Raw genomic sequence first — 22,962 nt, 5'->3', positions numbered from 1 at the left:
TTTTTTTTTTTTTTAAGAAATTAATGTTTTAAGTCCCATTTAAAAAATAATGACAGGAAAAGGAATTACATTTTAAAGTAATTAACATTAAACTATATACTCATTGCAAGCTACAATTATTCCTCTTGAATAAAATACAAAAGGGAAGTGATTTTTTAATGTCCCTTGGGTGATAAGTAAATTATTATTCTTAGTTGGCTATAGCAGCACATTTTGTGTACTAGATTTAAGGATTATTTGCAACTACCTGGATAACTAGAACATTGAATAGAACTTTGGCTTTTCTCTTCTATAGTATGCTAGTTCCCACCCCACTCCCTGAGATTGCTTTTTCCCTCAGAAAACAGTCAGTCAAATCTTAGTCACAGTTTTTATGTGTACTTGTAGTTGAAATTCATGATCAAGTGAGATTAGAGGTTTTCTGTTAGATTGGTTTTACCTATAGTCTCTCATTTCTTTGTTAGGTAGTGAAACTGTACTCTATTTTTAGCTGTTGTACTGGAAATTGAATTTTAACTCTACCAAGAAATTTCAGTATCAGATAACTTATATTATCAGTTTTATAGAGCCTATGGGTGCATTTTTTCTTTCTAAATAAATCAACTAAAAATAAAACCTTCTTCTCTTATTGCTATGTCTCTGTACTTTATTCATTTTAGGCTAGTTGACATGAAATTAATTGAAATGAGATTAAAAACTAAGAAATTGTATGCTTTCAATTTCTGCTTCTCTTATTCTTCTTTTAGGCTTTCTTTAGCTTTTTTTAAACTTTTTATTGTAATTTGTGTGAAAGTTTATATAGCAAAGTGGTGGTTTTCCATTCAACAATTCATGCACATTTTGATTCATGACATTGATTGCAATTTCCACAGTGTAACACCACTTTTCCCACTTCCTCCCCATGTTTACCATTTCCATTGTCCTTCTTTCCTATCCTTTTCTGCCCTCTGACCTATATTGCTGGGAAAACGCTGCCCTTTTGATCTACATATTTAGTTGTTCTAAGGAGTGCATACCTTCCTGGGTTTATTATTCACCTCATAGACCTATCTTTTGTTTGGCTGAAAGTTGAAGGGAGGGGAGAGTTCAGTTTCAGGCTTGAAAAGTGCCTAAGGGCCATAGTCTCAGGGGTTCCACCACTCTCTATCAGACCAGAAAGCCTGGTCTTGTTTATGTTTTTGAGGTTTGTTCCACATTTTTCTCCCACTGTCTTCAGGACTTCCTATTGTGATCCCTTCATAGTCATCAGCGTGGTAGCCAGGCATCGTCTAGTCGTTCGGGTCTCATGATCATGGAGGCTGAAGTTTGCATGGTCCCTTTGTCCATTGGACTAATTGTTACTATGTGTCTTTGATTTTCTTCACACTTCTTTGCTCTGGTTGGGAAGAGATCAACAGTTGCACTTTAGATGGCCGCTCAAAAGGTTTTAAGAACCCAGTCACTATACACCAGAGTAGGATGTAGAACCTTGTCTTTGTGGTCTATGGTATGCCAACTGACCTTGGTGTCAGACACTATCATTCTGAGCCCCCAGGCCTAGAAACTTATTCCCTCACAGTGTTTTGTTATGGCTAAGAAGCTTAGATTTTATTTCTTATGTGCTATGCTTATAAGGACTTCTGTAATAGGTATAAAATAAAATTTGAAAATTTAGGAAATGACATACTATTTTACAATCCTATACAATCTCATGTATTTTATCACTAAGACTTTACACTTTGATTTGCAACAAAATGATGGTTTTCCTAGAGACATGTATTATATGTTGTTGTTGTTGTTAGGTGTCCTCAGGTCGGCTCCAACTAATAGTGACAGCAGAAAGAAATACTGCCTAGCCTGGTGCCATCCTCACAAGCCTTACTACGTTTGAGCCCATCATTGTAGCCATATTGTCAGTCCAACTCATTAAGGGTCTTCCACTTCTTCAATGACCCTTTACTTTACCAAGTATAATATCCTTCTCTAGGGAATGGTCCCTTCTGACAACATGACCAAAGTAGCTGAGACAAAGTCTGGCCAATATTGCTCAAGGAGCATTTTGGCCACACTTCTTCCAGGAGAGATCTGTTTGTTCTTCTGGCAGTCCATGGTATTTTCAGTATTCTTTGCCAACGCCACCATTCAAAGGCATCAACTCTTCTTTGGTCTTCCTTATTCATTATCCAGCTTTCACATGCATATGAGATCATTGAAAACACCATGGTTTGCGTCAGGAGCACTTTAGTCTTCAGAGTGACATCTCTGCTTCTTAACACTTTAAAGAGGTCTTTTTCAGCAGATTTGCCCAGTGTTATATGATATCTGATTTCCTGACTGCTGCTTGCTTGCTGTTGACTATGGGTCCAAGTAAAATGAAATCCCTGACAACTTCAATCTTTTCTCCATGTATCATGATGTTGCTTATTGGTCCAGTTGTGAGGATTTTTGTTTTCTTTATTTTGAGGTGTGATCCATATTGAATACTATAGTCTTTAATCTTCATCAGTAAACACTTCAAGTCATCTTCACTTTCAGCAAGCAAGGTTGTGTCATCTGCATGTCACAAATTATTAATGGTTCTACCTCCAATCTTGAAACCACATTCCTCTTCATATAGTCCAGCATCTGGGATTATTTGCTCAGTGTACATACTGAATAAGTATGGTGAAAGGATACAGCCCTGATGTAAATCCTTCCTGATTTTAAACCATGTAGTATCCCCTTGTTCTGTTCGAACAACAGCCTCTTGGTCTATGTACATACAGGTTCCTCATGAGCACAATTAAATGTTCTGGAATTACTATTCTTTTCCATGGTATCCATAATTTGTTATGATCCACATAGTCAAAAGCCTTTGCTTAGTCAATAAAACACAGGAAGATATCTTTCCAGTATTCTTTGCTTTCAACCCAGATCCATCTGGCATCTACAGTGATACCTCTCATCCCACGTCCTCTTCTGAATCCAGATTGCATTTCTGACAGTTCCCTGTCTATGTATTGCTGCAACCATTTTTTAATTATTTTCACCAAAATTTTCCTTGCGTGTGATATTGATGATATTGTTCAATAATTTCCACATTCTGTTGAATCACCTTTCTTTGGAATATTTTAGTTATTTAGAAAATACTATTACTAACAAAGGAGCGCTGGTAGCATAGTGCCTAAGGCACTTGACTGCTAACCAGAAGGCTGGCGGTTCAAACCCACCAGCCACTCCTCGGAAGGAAGATGGGGCACCTACTTCCATAGTGATACTGCCTCAGAAACCCAAGGAGGGGTCGCTATGAGTCGGGTCCAACTCCACGGCACATAACAACAACAACATTACTTACAAACTTTCTTGAGTCATAATATTTTACATTCACTCCCACCTCTTAAACTTGTATCTGATAAATTGTGTTTACACAATTGATAGCCCCAAACCCTAAGATTTCTGATAAGTCCCTAAGATTTTAAAAGGTTCTATATTCCACTTTAGTGTACAGTAGTACCTTTGTAGCTAGCTGGTGACCAGTAACAAACAAAGCCTGCTTCAATTGGTAGCTTCAGGGAAAAACAAACCAGCCCTGCTTTTGATAGCTGTCTGATTATAGCATGCTGAAATGAACACTAAACACGTTTGTTGTTTTCTTAGAAGGGTCCCTAAACTACAGGCTTTTGGGGGTACTCCTGATAGAGCTTCATGAAATGATTCCTTCATCAACTAATAGGTCTCGTATGATGTCAGTGAGAATTTAAACAACAACAGATTGATCCATAACTGCAGCATTGATGAGCTTTCTGTCTCTTCCACTTTGTTCATTATGCAGTGCTGGAAGTACTGATGATTATATCTGTAGTTATTAAAAACGTTACCTGAATTCTTTGTGAGTAGGTTCATATTGTACATATTAGTCTCATTTGGGTATTTACATTTTTTTTTTAATTTCGATACACAGTTACATTTTCCACTGGTATCCATTTATGTTATAGATTTATATTTTTCAGGTGTTTCAGATTCCATTAGAAGTAATGAAGAATTGTAATGGCTATAAATACGAAAAATAAAACTGTACAGTACAATATACAAAATAACAGTTGGTAGTGTAGTGCATAAGGCATTTGACTGCTAACCAGAAGGCTGGCGGTTCAAACCCGCCAGCTACTCCTCAGAAGGAAGGTTGGGCAATCTACTTCCATAGTGATAACCTCCTTGGAAACCCAAGCAGGGGTTACTATGAGTCGGATCCAACTCGACGGCAGTGCGTTTGGTGTTTTGGTTTTAGAATGCAGAAATCTATAAATGATATATAATTTCAGGTATTTACATAGTGCCTTTTTTTCCTGAGATACTTTAATAAAAATAGTACTTATCTTGCACTATTTCATAGATGGGGAAACTGAAAATACAGGATATGATACCACCCTGGTGAAATAAATAAATAGTCTAAATATGTCAGTTCTATTTTCTACTAAGTATGATAATTATATTAAATGAAAGAAATAAAGGTAGCAGATGTATTTTATTTCAGGAAACACTTTTTACTTAGCTTGTATCATGTGCTTTTTTTTTCTAAAAATCTCTTCAAAACTCCCTATCTTGAAACAGATCTTTTGAGGGAAAGAGCCTCAGGAGACCTTCCCTAAGTTTATTGTCTAAAATATTTGAAATGTTCAAAAGTACATATATTGTTCATTTATCTTGCATCTGAAGTCCTGAATCCTGGGTTGTGGATTTATTTGTTTGTTTTACCTTAAATAGAGAGTTAGGAGCTCTGGTAGCATAGTGGCTAAAGCACTTGACTGCTAACCAGAAGGCTGGCGGTTCAAACCCACCAGCCACTCCTCGGAAGGAAGGTTGGGCAATCCTACTTCCGTAGTGATACTGCCTCGGAAACCCAAGGAGGGGTCGCTATGAGTCGGGGCCGACTCGATGGCACATAACAACAACAACAACAAGAGAGTTAGAACCTGTTCAAGGTAAGATACAAGTACAGACAAAGAGCATGCAAAGCAAGGTCACTACTTGTTGTTGTTATGTGCCGTCAAGCTGTCTCTTACTCATAGCGACCTTGTGTACAACAGAAGGAAACGTTGCCCAGTCCTGTGCAGCCTCATGATCACTACTAGATCACCTTATAAAACAAGTCCACTGACTATTGTAGCAGATTTTTAAGGGGGCTTGGGTACTTCCTGGATGAAAATGCCTTGCAAATAATACAACTTATCAGTATGTCCAAGAAATGTTTCTTTTCCTATTTAGGATAACAAACTGCTTCTTATAAAGTTCTGTAGGATCTATTGTGTCACTCTTCTTTCAGTTTCCATTAGTTTCCTCTTTCTCTTTGTTATTAGAAAATAAATAGTAACCAAAGCATATTATAAATGATAATAAGTTTAAACTGAGGAAGAAAGTCACTAATGAGCCTATGTACTACAGAAACTGTAGGTGATCTTTTAATTGGTTTCCAAAAAGAACAGATTAATTCAAGACTCAGTCTCAGACTTAGCTTTTAGATTTTTCTTTATTCTGTCACTTTAAATAATATTTCAAAATTGCTTTTTTAATACACTTAATGGTTCAGTATAAATTAACAATATCCAGTACTTAATTTACTGGGTGGCACAAACGGTTTGCAAGCAGCTACCAATCCAAAGGTTGGTGGTTTGAACCTACCCAGTTATGCCACTAAAGAAAGGCCTGGTGATCTGCTTCCATAAAGATTATAGTTAAGAAAACCCTATGGAGCAGCTCTCCTCTAACACATGGAGTTACCATGAGTTGGAATTGACTTCATGGTAATGGTTACAGTGTTTGTTTTTTTTTTTAAATCAAGAGATGAATACTCATGTACAGGTAGTTTTAAGGTCCCAGACAATCTGAGAAATTTTATAGACATCATAGCTTTGTTTCATTTATGAAGAATTTTTATTATCTATGAAGTTTTTCACTACCATGTAGACTTAAGAGTTAGCCCATAAAAGTATAATAATGTATTATACTTTGTGGTGCAAATGATTAACATGCTTATCTGCTAACTGAAAGGTTATCAGTTTAAGTCCACTGAGAAGCACCTCAGAAGAAAGATTGGCAATCTACTTCCAGAAAATCAGCCATTGCAAACCCTATGGGCAGCAGTTCTCCTCTGAAACATATGCTTTATTTTTCTCCTTAACATTTATCAGTTCCTACAAAAGAACTTTCTGTTATTTATTCATGTTGGTTACTGCCTGCCTTACCCACTAGAATCTGTTTTCCACAGGAGCAGATGGTTTTTATGTTTCATTTGTTGATGATCCCCAACAACTAGCTCAGGGCAAGTACTTAATAAATATTAGTTGAATTAATAAACTGACAATCTTAATGATCATATAAGCTCTATGAGGGCAAGGGTTCCACCTGACTTGTTCGTGGGTGTTTATATAATGAACGGCATATGCCTGGCTCGCAGTAGGAACTCAATAATTTTATGTTGAATAAATGAATAAGAAGAGTTATTTAAAGTAGAAAGATGGACAAAAAGAGTACTGTGAAGACCCTGAGGCTATGTAATGAAGACCTGAGAGAAGGCCATTGTGGCTGAGGCACTCAAAGCAAGCACCAAAAAAAGCACCAAAAAGCAAACACCACATAAATGTGACAGAAGAGAAAGAAGGAAGGGGCTGTCTGACTCTACCTTATAAGTTGTGTTAAGAATTATAGGTTTATATCTTAAGAACAATGGGAAACTATTGAAGGATTTTTTTTATGAATGTGATTATAGGACTTTATTGATGCAGGAAATTATAGAATTTCTAAGACACATTGTGTCTTACCAATTAAATGTAATTTTACTGGTTTCCCCAAACATGCCTTATACTTCATGTTAAAGCAGCTCTGCCATTGATGATACTTTATTGTAGCAATGCCCTTGCTTTTCTAGGTAAAAATTAACTTACTAATTTTGTACCAGAGGAGGCTATAGCATAACCCCAAGATGAGATGAATGGAGTTGCTTATGTGTAGAAGAGCACTTTATAATTTTGACTTTAATACTCCCAAATCCCAGTATGTTGTGGTGGAAATTTAAGCAAACATATGTGTTAGACTGGGTTCTCTAGAGAAACAAAAGCAGTAAAGCTTATATATATATAAAGAGAGAGAAATTTACCTTAGGAAAATGGCTCACACACTTATAGAAGCTGGCAAGTCCAGAGTTCCTGGATCAAACATCAAGCTGGAGGCTTTTCCATGGCAAGCTGGAGGCTTTTCCCGACTCTTGCAGCTGCAGGGCCTGAGGAGCTCAGAGCTGGCAGGCATTACACTGGCTGTTGACTCCAACAAATGACAAATCCAAGATCTCCAGGCCGAATGCTGTATTGTTCACTCACGTACAGTTGTAGGCAGCACAACAGAATCCTGATCCAACAAGGGACTTATCTCTAGAATTTATAGAACACTCCAACACCTCAATAACAAAAAGACAAACAATCCAATTAAAAAATGGGCAGAAGACATGAATAGACACTTCACCAAGGAGGATATTCAAGCGGCCAACAAACATATGAAGAAATGCTCACGATCATTAGCTATTAGAGAGATGCAAATCAAAACAACAATGAGATACCATCTTGCTCCAGCACTAGTAGCAAAGTTCAACAAGACAGAAAATAACAAATGCTGGCGAGGTTGTGGAGAGATTGGGACTCTCGTACACTGCTGGTGGGACTGTAAAATGGTACAACCATTGTGGAAAGCAGTATGGCGATTCCTTCAAAAGTTGGAAATACAAATACCATTTGACCCAGTCATCCCATTACTAGGTATATACCCTAAAGAAGTGAGAGCCATAACAAGAACAGATATATGCATGCCGATGTTCATCGCAGCACTATTTACAATAGCCAAAACTTGGAAACAACCTAGATGTCCAACAACTGAGGAATGGATAACCAAACTTTGGTACATTCACACAATAGAATACTATGCAACGCTAAAGAATAATGTAGAATCTGCAAAACACCACATAACGTGGCTGAACTTGGAGGACATTATGCTGAGCGAAATAAGTCAGTCACAAAAGGACAAATATTGTATTAGTCCGTTATTGTGAAAGTTAAGGAAAGGTTTATCTATTGGAGGACATTTTCTTTGTTGGTTACCAGGGGTGGGAGGGAAGGGGAGGGAATGCTGTTAGATAGATAGAGATAAATATTGATTTGGGTGAAGAGAAGGGCAATGTACCAAATGTGAGTGACCAATATGGCAGCATTGAGGATGAGAAAGACAGAGAGAGTTACATGGGCAGTACAAACAACAAATATGAACCCCTTTGTAAATATAATACTGAGTTGTCAATGAAAGCAAACATGGGTATAGGGACGGATAGATGGGTGAACAAGCTAAACAATTAGGTATGTCTAAATGGAGAGTGTATCCAAGATCATATACAGGGTTGGCAGACAATGGGCCTCTCGAAGAGTATGAAGGGATGGACACTGGGAGGAGGTAACTATGGGGAGGAAGTGGGAGGGGAGCTGCTGCATTGTAAATTTTGGTCAATGACATGAGACAAAGTATATGTGAACTGCTGTATGAAAAGTGAATTTACTCTGTAAATCTTCACCCAAATCCTAAAAAAAAAAAAAAAAAAAAGAATCCTGATCCACAGAAGAATGTCTCCTCTCCCAGGATATCCACAGATATACTGGAAGCAGGCCACACCCCTAAGGAAACTCCCTTTCAACAGATTGGCCACTCAAAACATAGTCATCTGATCCCATCATGGGAACAACCAAACCACAACAGCTCAAACCACACAGAATTGTGGTCCTGCCAAATTGACACACAGCTCCAACTATCACAACATATAAAAAGAAAATATGACATAACTTTGTAAATTTAAAACTTATTAATTTTGGATCTGTTTGTGGAGAGGGCTATATTTTACTTACAGATCATCAAACTTTTTAATGTTTGCTTCTACATACCTCAATTAAATGCTTAATGGTAGATACTAAAACTGTTTAAGTGTACCATATTTGTTCTACATTTTTAAGTGATGAGAAATATTTAGAATCTAATATTAGAAATAAAATATAACAATAGACATATGTGTATACATACACACAGACCCTACCATATACATATATATATATATAGATACTAATTTGTATTAAGAAACATGGGAGCTCTGGTAGCATAGTGGCTAAGTCACTTGACTGCTAACCAGAAAACTGGCGGTTCAAACCCACCAGCCACTCCTCGGAAGGAAGGTTGGGCAGTCCTACTTCCGTAGTGATACTGCCTCAGAAACCCAAGGAGGGGTCGCTATGAGTCGGGGCCGACTGGACGGCACATAACAACAACATTAAGAAACATAGCCATGTTGTTTATTCAGTAAAATCTACTGAATTTTGCAAGTTTTCTCACCTAAAGAAATCTATTCTTTAGGTCAATTTATTTTCAAAATGTTTTTTGGTTAACATAGAATTAAAATATGGAAGAGTATAGATTAATTAATAACTATAATAATAATAATAATGCCATGAAACTATTGCAGCCTGAAATATAGCCCTGTGCAGTTGACATAAACTGTTGGAGACAAGATAATTGAGTTCTTTGATCACAGTCTCCTCCTCCTGGACAGTACTTAATAAAGGCTGACTTATGTTGTCTCTCTGATTCTCCAGTTTTTGATGTTTCCATGCTTACCTTCTATTATTTTATCACCACCAGTTTTCTAAGATTCAAGTCATTACTGAGTTCTGATTAAGAATCATTCATTTCATGCAATTATGTGCAGATTTTATTAGTTTATTTTGGCTACTTACCTTTTTTTTTTTAAGAAGATATGCAGAAAACTTGGGAGAGGATAGTAGAAGGACATATGGGTTTAAAGAAATGGAGTTTGATTCACCTGTCAAAAAGAAAGTAAAATGTTGTCCTCAAAAACATATTCAGGCTTTGAAACACTTACTATGGTTTGATTGCTGGTAGCAAATTGTTCTCCTTCTATACCAAGAGCATTAAAAAACATAGTGGTCTTAATTTTTACATCCTGAAGGTTATAGATTAGATAGTAGAAATAATTTCATGTTATTAAATATTAGAATGTTACACTGAGGGAAATGTAGAATAACTTTCTTTGAAGGTTTTGAAGTGGTATAAATGTTCTACAGTGTGACTTGATATGAGCTTAGAGAATAAAGGCATGGAAATATTTTATCACCTGAATATTCTTTTGGAGCCCAAATGTAAGTATTTAGCAGGCATATGCATGAAAAGAAATTAATTTCATTTAATTTTTTCCCTTAAATTCCAAGTCAAAAATCATAGATCCATAATCATTTGTATCCTTAAAAATCACTAGGTTTTACCTTGCTTCTTAGGATTTTTTTTTAACCCTTTCAAATTGATAATTAGTTATGAACTCATATTTCTACATTAGGGTTTCTGTTAGATTTTTTTTTTTTTTTTTTTTTTGCCTTTCTAGGGTCTCTTAAACTTAAATTATCCACATAATAGGATTAAACTACTTAAAGGATGAAATAATGATACATTATCCTCTCTCTTTGGATGGCTACTAAACACCTGGCACCAGGCCACGGGGTCACCATATGTTGGTTTTCAGTTTTCCTTTTGTGTGATAAAATGATAAGTAACCTTTCTGATCATCGATGCTCCTTCCTGACCTCTTTGGCCATCAGGATCCTTTATTGCTGCTAACAGCTGTTGAGAGATGTTACTGATAGGATAATGAGGACAAAGAGAATGTCTCATATCCAGAGTAAACTGTAGAATAAGATTTAGGGCTTATCAAGGGCAGAAAATTTGTGCATGTCTCTTATGTGGTCTTTGCAGTTCTTAAAAACAAACAACAAATAGCCATCCAGCAATAAAGACAACCTTATCTCTTCACATACTGTTTTACCTTCTTACTGATATAACAGTTGTAAAAATGATTTTACACTTTTATAATGTCCCTTCCCCCTGCCCTGTGTAAACTGCTGATTTTAATTTTCCCAAGTAAAGTGAATGATTTCCTTCCCATTTTTAGTCTCTTTTTAACAGTTATAGTAACTTGGAAAAAAATGGAAAGATTGGAAATGATTATTCTAATGTCTTTTAAAGTGTTGAAAAGACTTTGACTAACTGTAAAATGATCATTCTATTGTGATTAGAGGAGCCCTACCTCATTTCGTTGCAAATTATTTCCTACATATCAGATGTCTTAAGTTATCTGTTGTTGTTATGTGCCATCCAGTCGGGCCTGACTCATAATGACCCCTCCTTGAGTTTCCAAGGTAATATCACTATGGGCATAGATTGCCCAACCTTCCTTCCGAGGAGTGGCTGGTGGATTTCAACCGCCAGCCTTCTGGTTAGCAGTCAAGTGCCTTAAACACTCGCTACCAGAGCTCCCCTAAGTTATCTAGTGCTACAATAAAAGAAATAACACAAGTAGATGGCTTTAACAAAGAAATTTATTTTCTCAGTTTAGGAAGCTAGAAGTTTGAATTCAGGGTGCCAGATGTGGGAAAACGCTTTTTGTCTCTGTCAGAGCTGAAGGAAGGTTCTATTTCCGGGTGATCTTCATAAGGCTTGGCATGTCTCTTCCCCTCTGCTTCTAGCTTGCTAATTTAATCTATTATATCTCAAAAGAGATTGGCTCAAATACACCCTCCACTAATTCTGGTTTATTAACATTAAAAAGACAACCCATTCCCAAACGGGATTATTAACCACGGGCATAAAGTTTAGAATTTACAACACATATTTTTGGGAGACACAATTAAATCCATAAATTAAGTAAATTATTTTTGCATTAGTGAATAAATTAACACTGTTTTCTTCACTGATGCATAGTTTTACTACCATTTATGATTTGCTCATCATTTTAGTATTCTTAATATTTGTAGTGGCATTCTTCTGAAAAATTAAATAAATTAAAAATCTGGAAGTTGATATTAATATTTTAAATATGTAAGAATATTTTTAAGGAGCTTATTTCTTAGAAGACCATGGAGTAATTTCAAGGCATTCATAAACAGTATCCTTTTAAAATCCAAACACAAGTTGTGGGTACATTTAGAAGCTCCAGTAATAATAATGTGTAAGTTGATGCCTAAACTAATTTATTGAGTGACTGCATTATGAGTTAGTACATAATAGTTTTAATTTACTTATCTGTCAGTTTGTCATACTCTGGTAGCTTGCATGTTTCGGTGAGGCTAGAGGATATGCCACTAGTATTTCAAATACCAGCAGGATCACCAATGGGGGACAAGTTTCAGAGGAGCTTCCAGACTAAAATAAATTCAGAAGAAGGAACGGACCATCCACCTCTAAAAAACTTGGCCAGTGAAGACCTTATGAATATCAATGAAACACTGTCTGATATATTACTGGAAAACATTATGAATAACCTTGAAATATTGTTTGGTATAGTGCCAGAAGATGAGCCCCTCAGGTTGGAAGACACTGAAAATATGACCAGGGAAGTGCTGCCTCCTGAAAGTAGAGTTGGCCTTAATGACAGGTATGAAATAAAGCTTTGGGGACCTTCATTTATTGATGTGGCATGACTCAAAATGGGAAGAAATAGCTGCAAACATCCATTAATAATCAGAACATGGAATGTAAGAATTAACCTTGGGAAACTGCTAGTTGTCAAAAATGAAGTGGAACACATAAGGATAGATATCGTAGGCATTAGTGAGCTGAAATGGACTGTTTTGGGCTGCTTTAAATCAAACAATCATATGATCTACTATTCCAGGAATGACTAATTGAAGCGGAATGGCATCACATTCATCATCACAAAGAATGTTTCAAGATCTATTCTGAAATACAGTGCTATCAGTGATAGGATAATATCCATACACCTACAGGGAAGGCCAATTAATACTACTACTATTCAATTTACACACCAGCCATTAAAGCTAAAGGCGAGGAAATTAAAGATTTTTACCAACTTCTGCAGTCTGAAATTGACCAAACATGAAATCAAGATGTATTGATTATTACTGGTGACTGGAATGAAAAAGTTGGAAATAAAAAAGAGTCATCAGCAGTTGGAAAATATAGCCTTGGTGTTAAAAATGACGCTGGAGATTGCATGATAGAATTTTGCAAGACCAACAACTTGTTTATTGCAAATACCTTTTTCATACAACATAAGTGACAGCTGTACATGTGGAGCTCACCAGATGGAATACACAGGAATCAGATTGACTACATCTGGGGAAAAAGGCTATGGAGAAGCTCGATATCTTCAGCCAAAATGAAGCCAAGAGCTGACTATGGAACAGACTATCAACTGCTCATATGCAAATTCAAGTCAAGGCCGAAGACAATTAAAAGACGTCCATGAGAGCTAAAATACCTTGAATAGAGCCCACCAGAATTTAGAGACCATTTGAATAACAGATAGGACACATTTAACACCAATGACCAAAAACCAAATGAATGGTGGGATGACATCAAGAATATCATACATGAAGAAAGCAAAAAGTCATTAAAAAGACAGGAAAAGAAGAAAAGACCTAAGTGAATGTCAAAAGAGACTCTAAAACTTGCTCTTGAATGGAGAGTAACTAAAACAAATGGAAAAAATGAGAAGATAAAAGAGCTGAACAGGAAGATGGCAGAATAGGCAGACAAGCTACCCAGACCCTCTTCAACAAAGAAAAGAGAATCCAATTGACAGAGATACAGAAGATAATCCTGGGGCTCTGAGCTTTGAAAGGAATTATACAGAAGTGGATTAGGCACCAGCTAGTGGAAAAACCTGAATGAAAACTGTGAGTACAGAGATGGTTGGAGCTGCGGACTGTCAGCTACTCTGATGCGACCAACAGCCTGAATATTTCCAAGTGGTGTTGGGACTTGAGAATTGACCTCAAGATCATCCCTGGTCACCAAGGGCTGCAGGGATGAGTGCGCTAGTGGCCTATGACTAGGAAGGGAAACAGCAAGGAGGGAGACAACCTGAGCTATGGACTTTCGGCTGTCTGGAGGGCTCAGCCATTTTGATTGTTTACAAGGGGTGGCTATTTCAGATATTTAAAATGACTGCGGATGCAGCCATTTTGAATGTTTACAAGCGGCAACCATTTTGGATATTTAAAGTGACTGTGGGCACAGCCATTTTGAATATTTACAAGCGGTGGCCATTTTGGATCTTAAAGTGACAGCATTCTCTTTCAGAATAAGCTCTGTTTGCCACAGATGGCAGGGACATATGGGAGGCTGACAATGGGAAAGGAGATAGGTGGTGAGTGTATATGTGCTGCCAGCTAGCAAGTAGAGAAGCTAAGCACAGTACCCTGCTTATGTAGATAACATACAAACAAAAGAAAGAAAACAAAAATCATGGGCAAGTCACTCCAACATACAATCACCAATTGAATATACACACAAAAATATCACAATACCTTGGAGAAAACAGAGCATCACAGTCCGCACAAATAAGCAAGGTAAAGCAGGAGAAACAAGAGACCAGGATGCAGACCCAAAACACATCCCTGAAGAAGACACAGCATTAGAACTCCCTGATAAGGAATTCAAAAGAATTATATTTAGGTACCTTCAACGAATTGAGAGAAGGATCGAGGAAGACACTGACAAAATCAAAGAAAACCATAGAACAATTTCAAAAGACAGTACAAGAACAAAATGACAAAATAAATGAAAAATTAGGAATGATACAGAATCTACACACAGAAATCCAGAAGATTAATACTAAACTTTCAGAGATAGATAATGCATTGATCAGGCAAAGGAATAGAATTGAATCAATGGAAGACAGAATTAGTGAGACTGAGGGCAAATACCTCAATGCTTCCTTGGAAAGGGATCAATCAGAAAAAAGATCAAAACAAAATGAAGAAAGCCTAAGGTTCATGTGGGATACCATCAAAAGAAATAATATATGTGTCATTGGAATTCCAGAACAGGAAGAGACAAATAAAACCACAGAAAAACTTGTCGAAGATTTGTTGGAAGAGAATTTTCCTAGTATGATGAAAGATAAGAATATATCCATTCAAGAAGTCCAGTGAACCCCAAATAGGCTAGACCCCAAAAGAAAATCACCAAGACCTGTTATCATCAAACTCACCAAAACTAAAGACAAAGAAAGAATCCTGAAAGCAGCATGGGAAAAACAAAAAGTTACCTACAAGGGGAAACCAGTAAGGCTAAGCTTGGATTTCTCAGCAGAAGCCATGCAGGTGAGAAGACTATGGGATGGTATATATAAAACCCTGGAAGAGAAAAATTTCCAACCAAGAATTATGTACCCAACAAAATTGTCCCTCAAATATGACAGTGAAATTAGGAAATTTCCAGATAAGCAGAAATTAAGGGATTTTGTTAAAACCAGACCAACATTACAAGAGATACTAAATGGATTCCTTTGGACAGAGAACCAACAACAGCAAACAACAACTGACCATTAACACACAAGATGACAAACCCAGAAACCAACCCAAGATATAGAAATATCCAAAGTAAATAACCCTATGAGACTGTAAACAGTGAACTAGAGACATCAATTGACAAATGAGGACAACTACAAACTAAAAAGAGGGAAAAAACTGTGTAGTTACAGAACTTCTAAATGATAGGGAAGTCAAGATAACTACAAGATAGAATGGACTGTCTAAACTTGGGAAGAAAATTATAAATCACAGGGTAACCTCAAAGAAAAATGATAAACCTTCACATCACAATAAAAAAGAGGACCAGAACCAATATTTTTTGTTAGGTGCCATTGAGTGGTCTCCAACTCATAATGACCCTATGCACAGCAGAACAAAACACCGCCCGGTCCTGCACCAGCTCCATGATTCTTGATATACTTTAGCCCATTGCTGCTGCCACCATGTCAATCCATCTTCTTGAGGGCCTTCTCCTCTTTCATTGACTCTTCACCTTGCCAAGTATGACATCCTTCTCCAGGGAATGGTCCCTTCTGACAACATGACGAAAGTATGTGAGACAAAGTCTGGCCATTCTTGCCTGCAAGGAGCATTCCAGCTGCACTTCTGGCTGCACAAATATTTAGCATAGCATAGTGCCTAAGACACTTGACTGCTAACCAGAAGGCTGGTGGTTCAAACCCACCAGCCCCTCCTCAGAAGGAAGATGGGGCAACCTACTTCCGTAGTGATACTGCCTCGGAAACCTGAGGAGGGGTCGCTATGAGTCGGGTCCGTCTCGACGGCACATAACAACAACAACAACAAGACAATAGCAATGAAAGATGTAATAACATGATTCATAAACAAAATTGAGCCCAGCACAGAAAATTTTATGGAACAAAGAAATCAACACCATGAAAAAGCACATATCAAAATGACAGCAACAAATTCATACTTGTCAATAATTACGTATCTGACAAGGGACTTACCTCTAAAATTTATAGAAAACTCCAACACCTCAACAACAAAAAGTTTAACAATCTAGTTAAAAAATAGGCAGAAGACATGAACAGACACTTCACCAAAGAGGGTATTCAGGCAGCCAGCAAATACATGAAGAAATACGATCATCAGCCATCAGAGAGATGCAAATCAAAACAACAATGAGATACCATCTCACCCTAGCCCTAATGGCAAAGTTCAACAAGACAGAAAATAACAAATGCTGGCAAGGATGTGGAGAGATTGTGACTCTCATACACTGCTGATAGGACTGTAAAATGGTACAACCACTGTGGAGAATAGTATGGCGATTCCTTGTAAAGCTGGAATTAGAAATACCCTTTGACCCAGCAATTCCATTACTAGGTATATATCCTAACGAATGAGAGCCCGGACAAGAACAGATATATGCACACCCATATTCATCACAGCACTATTTACAATAGCAAAAAGATGGAAACAACCTAGGGTGCCCCGTCAGCAGAAGAATGGATAACCAAACTATGGTACATACATACAATGGAATACTATGCAACACTAAAGAATAATGTAGAATCTGCAAAGCACCACATAACATGGATGAACTTGGAGGACATTATGCTGAGGGAAATAAGTCAATCACAGAAGGACAAATATAGTATTAGTTTGTTATTGTAAAAAGTCAAGGAATGGTTTATATATGGAAGGAATCTTTTTTTGCTGGTTACCAGGGGTAGGAGGAAAGGGAAGGAAAGGGAACACTGCAAAAAAAAAAAAAAAAAAAAAAAGTATTGACCCATGTCAGTTTAGTTTTGTGTATTTAACTGTACTTAAATTATATTTCAACAAAATGCATTTTAAAAAAAGAAAGCTGAACAGAATATTTCAAAGAGCAGCTCGAGAAGACAAAGTCAATTATAATGAAATGTGCACAGACCTGGAGTTAGAAAACCAAAAAGGAAAAAATTTTTATAATTTCTTTATACACTGGTCTAGTAATGTTTTACTGGGTTTTTTGGGGGTTTTTTTAACACATTTTTTCCATGATGTTGGCTATATTTTCACTATTCATTGCTGTTGAGTCATATTCCAACTAATAGTGACTTTATGGGACAGAGTAGGACTGCCCCAAAGAGTTTCCAAGGATTTCATTTTACTTGGATCCACAATCAATGCCCATGGAAATGTTGTGGTTGTTAGGTGCCATAGAGTCGGCTCCAACTCATAGCGACTCTATGTACAACAGCACAAAACACTGGTCCTGCACCAGCCTCACAATCACTGCTGTATCTCTGCCCATTGTTGAAGCCACTGTATCAATCCCTCTCATTGAGGGTCTTCCCCATTTTCACTGACCCTCCACTTTACCAAAGATGATATTCTTCTCCAGGGAATGGTCCCTACTGACAACATGACCAAAGTAGGTGAGACAAAGTTGCCCATTCTCACTTCCAAGGAGTGTTCTGGCTACCCATGGAAATAGCAATCAAGAAATCAAATGATGTGATACATTTTACAAATCTACTGTGAAAAAACAAAAAAGAACTTTAGGTATTAAAGAGCAAAGATGTCCCTTTGAGGACTAACATGTGCCTGATCCAAACATAATATTTTCCATAGCCTCATATGTCTGCAAAAACTGCACAATGAATAAGGAAGATCGAAGAAGAATTGATGCCTTTGAATTATGGTGTTGACAAAGAATATTGAATATACCATCGACTGTCAGTGCATAAGGCATCTGACTGCTAACCGGAAGGTCAGTGGTTCAAACCCACCAGCTGCTCCATGGAAGGAAGACAGGGCGATCTACTTGCATAAAGATTTACAGCCTCAGAAACCCAATGAGGGTCAGTATGAGTCAGAAATGACTCGATGGCAGTGAGTTTTGTTTGTTTGGGTTTTTTTTTTTTTTTTTTGGTGAGAAGAACGAACAAATCTGTCTTGAATGAAATACAGCCAGAATGCTTATTAGATGTAAGAATGGTAAGACTTCACCTCTCTTACTTTGGTCATTTTGTCAGGAGAGAACAGTCCCTGGAGAAGGATATCATGCTTGGTAAAGCAGAAAGTCAGCAAAGGAGAAGACGACGCTCAATGAGATAGATTGACACAGTGGCTGCAGCAATGGGCTCAAGCATAGCAACAATTGTAAGCATGGCACAGGATCAGGCGGTGTTTTGTTCTATTTTAATAGGGTCTGTATGAGTTGAATCTGACTTGGAGGCCCCTATCAACAACCTATCAGCTTTTCCAGAAGCAGATTGCCATACTTTCTCCCACGGAGGGGCTGGTGGTTCAAATTGCTGACCTTTTGGTGAGCAGCTGAGCACTTAACCATTACACCATCATGGCTCCTATATTGTTGATATGTGTCACAGTACTTTTAAAATATCAAATATTTTAAATATATTTTTAAATATTAAAATGTTAAGCCTACCAGTGTTTTAATATTAAGCTAAAATGATATATTTAGGATTATATACTAAGAAGCCATCACATATAGAAGAATAAAGTATAAATAGCCTTCTCTTAAAAAAGAAACCGAAGTGTTAAAAGAAAGTACATTTTGTAATATACTAGACTATAAGAAGAGGAAAGTTTTATCTTTATGCTATAATCCACAGTACGTGTCATTTTTTTCCTAGCGTTTTAACTGTCTTCTAGCTAAGTAGTTCTCCAACTAGAGTCTAAACTTCAGTCTTTTAAGAGCCTAATAGAAATTATATGTCTCCTTCTGACCTATTGAGGACATCCAAAGTGGGGCCTAAAGAAATCCTCTCAATTTAATATACTCTATGGGACATTTCTATTTGTACGAATAGTTAACCATTGACTTCAATATGTTCTACTCTGCTTTATTTCTAAATTGTATTTATGTGGCATGAGTTCTTACTGTGTTTTGGGATTTTAAAAAATCAATCGGACAATAAAAGCAACAATTGAATGAATTATTGTTGTATTTATCTTTACATTACCACACTAGCATATTTTTTGTTGGCAATATATATTCTATAAGGAGTTCTGGTAGCGTAGTGGATAAGGCATTTGGCTGCTAACCAGAAAGTCAGTGGTTCAAAGCCACCAGCTGCTCCAGGGAAGGAAGATGGGCAGTCTTCTGTAAAGATTTACAGCCTCAGAAACCCGATGGGGGTCACTATGAGTCAGAATCGACTCAATGGCAGTAAATTGTTTGTTTGTTTTAATGTAGTCTGTGCTAAATAGTTCTAATTAATAAAAAAATGTAACGTTAGTAATGATGCTGTTTGATAATTAGAAAAAGGAAAACTTAAAATTTTTAGTATTTTCCTCAGAAGTAAGTTTTTTTTGGCAGTTAGTCAAAGCATTTTATTCTGGAATATATCGGACAGTTTATTTTAGAATCTGATGGATTAGTAAGAACAAAATGAAGTATTTTATATTGCAGTATTAGAATAAATGTTTCAGTTCTCTTTTGCTGGGGTAAGAAATGCCTTAGGAACCACACCACCAGAGCACCCAAGATCATTAGAAGTCAAAACAAAACAATAGAAGACAACTACAAACAACATCTGAAACATACCACTTAGGGAAATGGCTGAATTTGTTCAAAACCCAATTTTTCTTTCATAGATGTGGACTATATTGGTGGACTTCAAATAACATAGCATATATTAGCTTTAGGTATTACTTGAAAAAAACTTTGTAAATTTTTTTAAAAATTCATATGTTGCATTCCTGCCAATTAACATGATTCCTTTCTTACCGTTTTTAAATATTTTTGTATGGATATTATAGTAGGTAAGTTTGTGCTATTGTATATTTCTGAAAATAAAAAATGTATTTCCTTCTATATAATCATTCAGATTTTCTCCCTACTCTACTCTATGAATGAAATTTCTCCACAGTTTTTTTTAAATCCTAATCAATATTCAAAAGTTTTTGTTGTTAGGTGCCATCAAAAAGCTCTAACTCTAGCAACCGTGTGGACAGCAGAATGAAATACTGCCAGCTCCTGTGCCATTCTCACAATCATTGTTATGGTTTTGACCCCATTGTTGCTGCCTCTGTGTCAATCCATCTCATTGAGGGTCTTCCTCTTTTTCACTGACTCTACTTTACCAAGCAATGATGTCTTTCTCCAGAAACTGGTCCCTCCTGATAACATGTCCAAAGTACGAGAGATGAAGTCTCATCATTCTCACTTACAATGAGCATTCTGGCTGTATTTCAGCCAAGACAGATTTGGTTGTTCTTCTGGCAGTCCATGGCATATTCAATATTTTTGTCAACACCATAATTCAAAGGCATCAGTTCTTCTTTGGTCTTCCTTATTCATTGTCCAGCTTTCACATGCATATGAGGCAACTGAATATATCATAGTTTGAATCAGGTGCACCTTAGTCCTCAAGGTGACATTTTTGTTTTTTAACACTTTAAAGTAGTCTTTTGCAACACATTTGCCCAGTGCAGTAAGTCATTTGATTCTTTGACTACTGCTTCCACGGGTGTTGATTGGGGATCCAAGTAAATTAAATCCTTGACAATTTCATTCTTTCTCTGTTTATCATGATATTGCTTATTAATCCAGTTGTGAGAATTTTTATTTTCTTTATGCTGAGATGTAATCCATACTGCAGTTTATAGTCTTTGATTTTTATCAGTATTGCAAGTCTCCTTCGCTTTCAGCAAGCAAGTTGTGAAATCTGCACATCACAGGTTGTTAATAAGTCTTCCTGGAATCCTGATGTGGTGTTGCACGTTGTTAATGACTCTGCCTCCAATCCTGATGTTATGTTCTTCTTCATGTAGTCAAGCTTCTCAGATTATATGGTCTCTATACAGATTGAATACAAGCAAACAAACAAACTCAGTGCCATCGAGTCAGATCCGACTCATAGTGACCCCTCTTTGGGTTTCTGGGGCAGTATCACTATGGAAGTAGACTGCCAACTTTCCTTCCAAGGAGTGGCTGGTGCGTTTGAACCACCAGCCTTCTGGTTAGGAATCAAATGCCTTAGACACTAAGTATGGTGAAAATCTACATCCCTCATGCACAGCAATCCAGATTTTAGACCATACCCTTGTTCTGTTTGAATGACTGCCTCTTGGGCTATGTACAGTTTCCACATGAGCACAGTTAAGTGTTCTGGAATCCCCATCATTTGTTATGGTCCACATAACCAAATGCCTTTTCATACTCAATAAAACACAGGTAAACATCTTTCTAGTATTCTTTGCTTTCAGCCAAGATCCATCTGACATCAGTAATGATATCTGTTAATCCACATTCTCTTCTGAATCCAGCTTGGATTTCTGGAAGTTCCTTGTCTATGTACTGCTGCAACTATTTTTGAATTATCTTCAGCAAAATTTTATTCATGTAGATATTGATGATCTTCTTCAAGAATTTCCACATTCTATTGGATTACTCTTCTTTGAGATGAACACTAATATTATCTCTTCCAGTTGGTTGGCCAGGCAGCTGTCTTCCATATTTCTTGGCATAAACAGGTCAGCACTTGCAGCATGGATTTCTTTCTCAATACCAACAGTACTTGATCATGTTCTCTCTCCTGAACTGGTTAAACATTGACCAGTTTTTTTTTTTTTGTTTGTTTGTTTCTTTCTTTTTGGTACAGTGAGTTTGTGTTCCTTCCTGTGTTGTTCAATATTTTGCCCATAGAATCCTTCAGTATTGCAACCCGAGACTTTAATTTTTTCTTCAGTTCTTTCAGCTGGAGAAATAATGAATGTCTTCTTCCTTTTTGGTTTTCTGTCTTCATGTCTTTGCATATTTCAATACTTTGTCTTCTCAAGCTGCCCTTTGAAGTCTTCTGTTCAGCTCTTTTACATAATCATTTCTTCCATTTGCTGTAGCTACTCTGTTCAAGAGCAAATTTCAGAGTCTCTTCTGACATCCATTTTGGTCTTTTCTTTCTTTCCTGTTTTTTAATGACATTTTGCTTTTTTCATTTATGATGTCCTTGATGTCATCCCACAACTCATCTGGTCTTTGGTCATTAGAGTTCAATGAGTCAAATCTTTTCTTGAGATGATCTCTAAATTTAGGTGGAATGTATGCAAGGTCATACTTTGACTCTTGTGGACTTGTTTGAATTTTCTTCAGCTTTAACTTGAACTTGAATGAGAGCAATTGCTTTGTCTGTTTTGCAGCTGGCCTCTGGCCTTTTTGTGGCTGATGATACTGAGCTTCTTTGTCATCTCATTCCACAGATGTAGTCAATTTGGTTCCTTTTTATTCATTGTGTAGTTGTGAAAGGGTATTTGCAATGATTAAGTCATTGGTCTTACAAAATTCTTTCATGGAATCTCTGACATCAGTTCTATCAGCAAGGTTATATTTTCCAACTACCAATCCTTTTTCTTTGTTTCCAACTTTTGCATTCCAGTCACCAGTATGTTCAATTAATTTCAGACTGCAGATGTTGGTAAAAATCTTCAATTTTTTTATCTTTGGCATTGCTTATTGGTGTATAAATTTGGATAATAGTCATATGAACTGGTCTTCCTTATGTTGTTGTTGTTGTTATGTGCCGTCAAGTCGGCCCCGACTCATAGCGACCCCTCCTTGGGTTTTCAAGGCAGTATCACTACGGAAGTAGGATTGCCC

At 36.9% G+C, this 22,962-nt stretch overlaps 1 protein-coding gene across 1 annotated transcript in view; it reads left to right on the top strand.

Annotated features, from left to right (window-relative positions):
* The window catches only part of ADAMTS6 (ADAM metallopeptidase with thrombospondin type 1 motif 6), a 461,116-nt gene that overhangs the window by 259,077 nt on the left and 179,077 nt on the right, over nucleotides 1–22,962 (top strand). The gene's annotated exons all lie outside the window — the stretch shown is intronic.

The sequence above is a fragment of the Orycteropus afer genome, unplaced genomic scaffold (assembly GCF_000298275.1).
Source record: "Orycteropus afer afer isolate SDZICR_OR568_19922 unplaced genomic scaffold, OryAfe1.0 scaffold00362, whole genome shotgun sequence".
NCBI classification, from domain to species: Eukaryota; Metazoa; Chordata; class Mammalia; order Tubulidentata; family Orycteropodidae; genus Orycteropus; species Orycteropus afer.
Note: the sequence above shows the minus strand (reverse complement) of the source record. Positions and strands in the feature narration are given on the sequence as shown.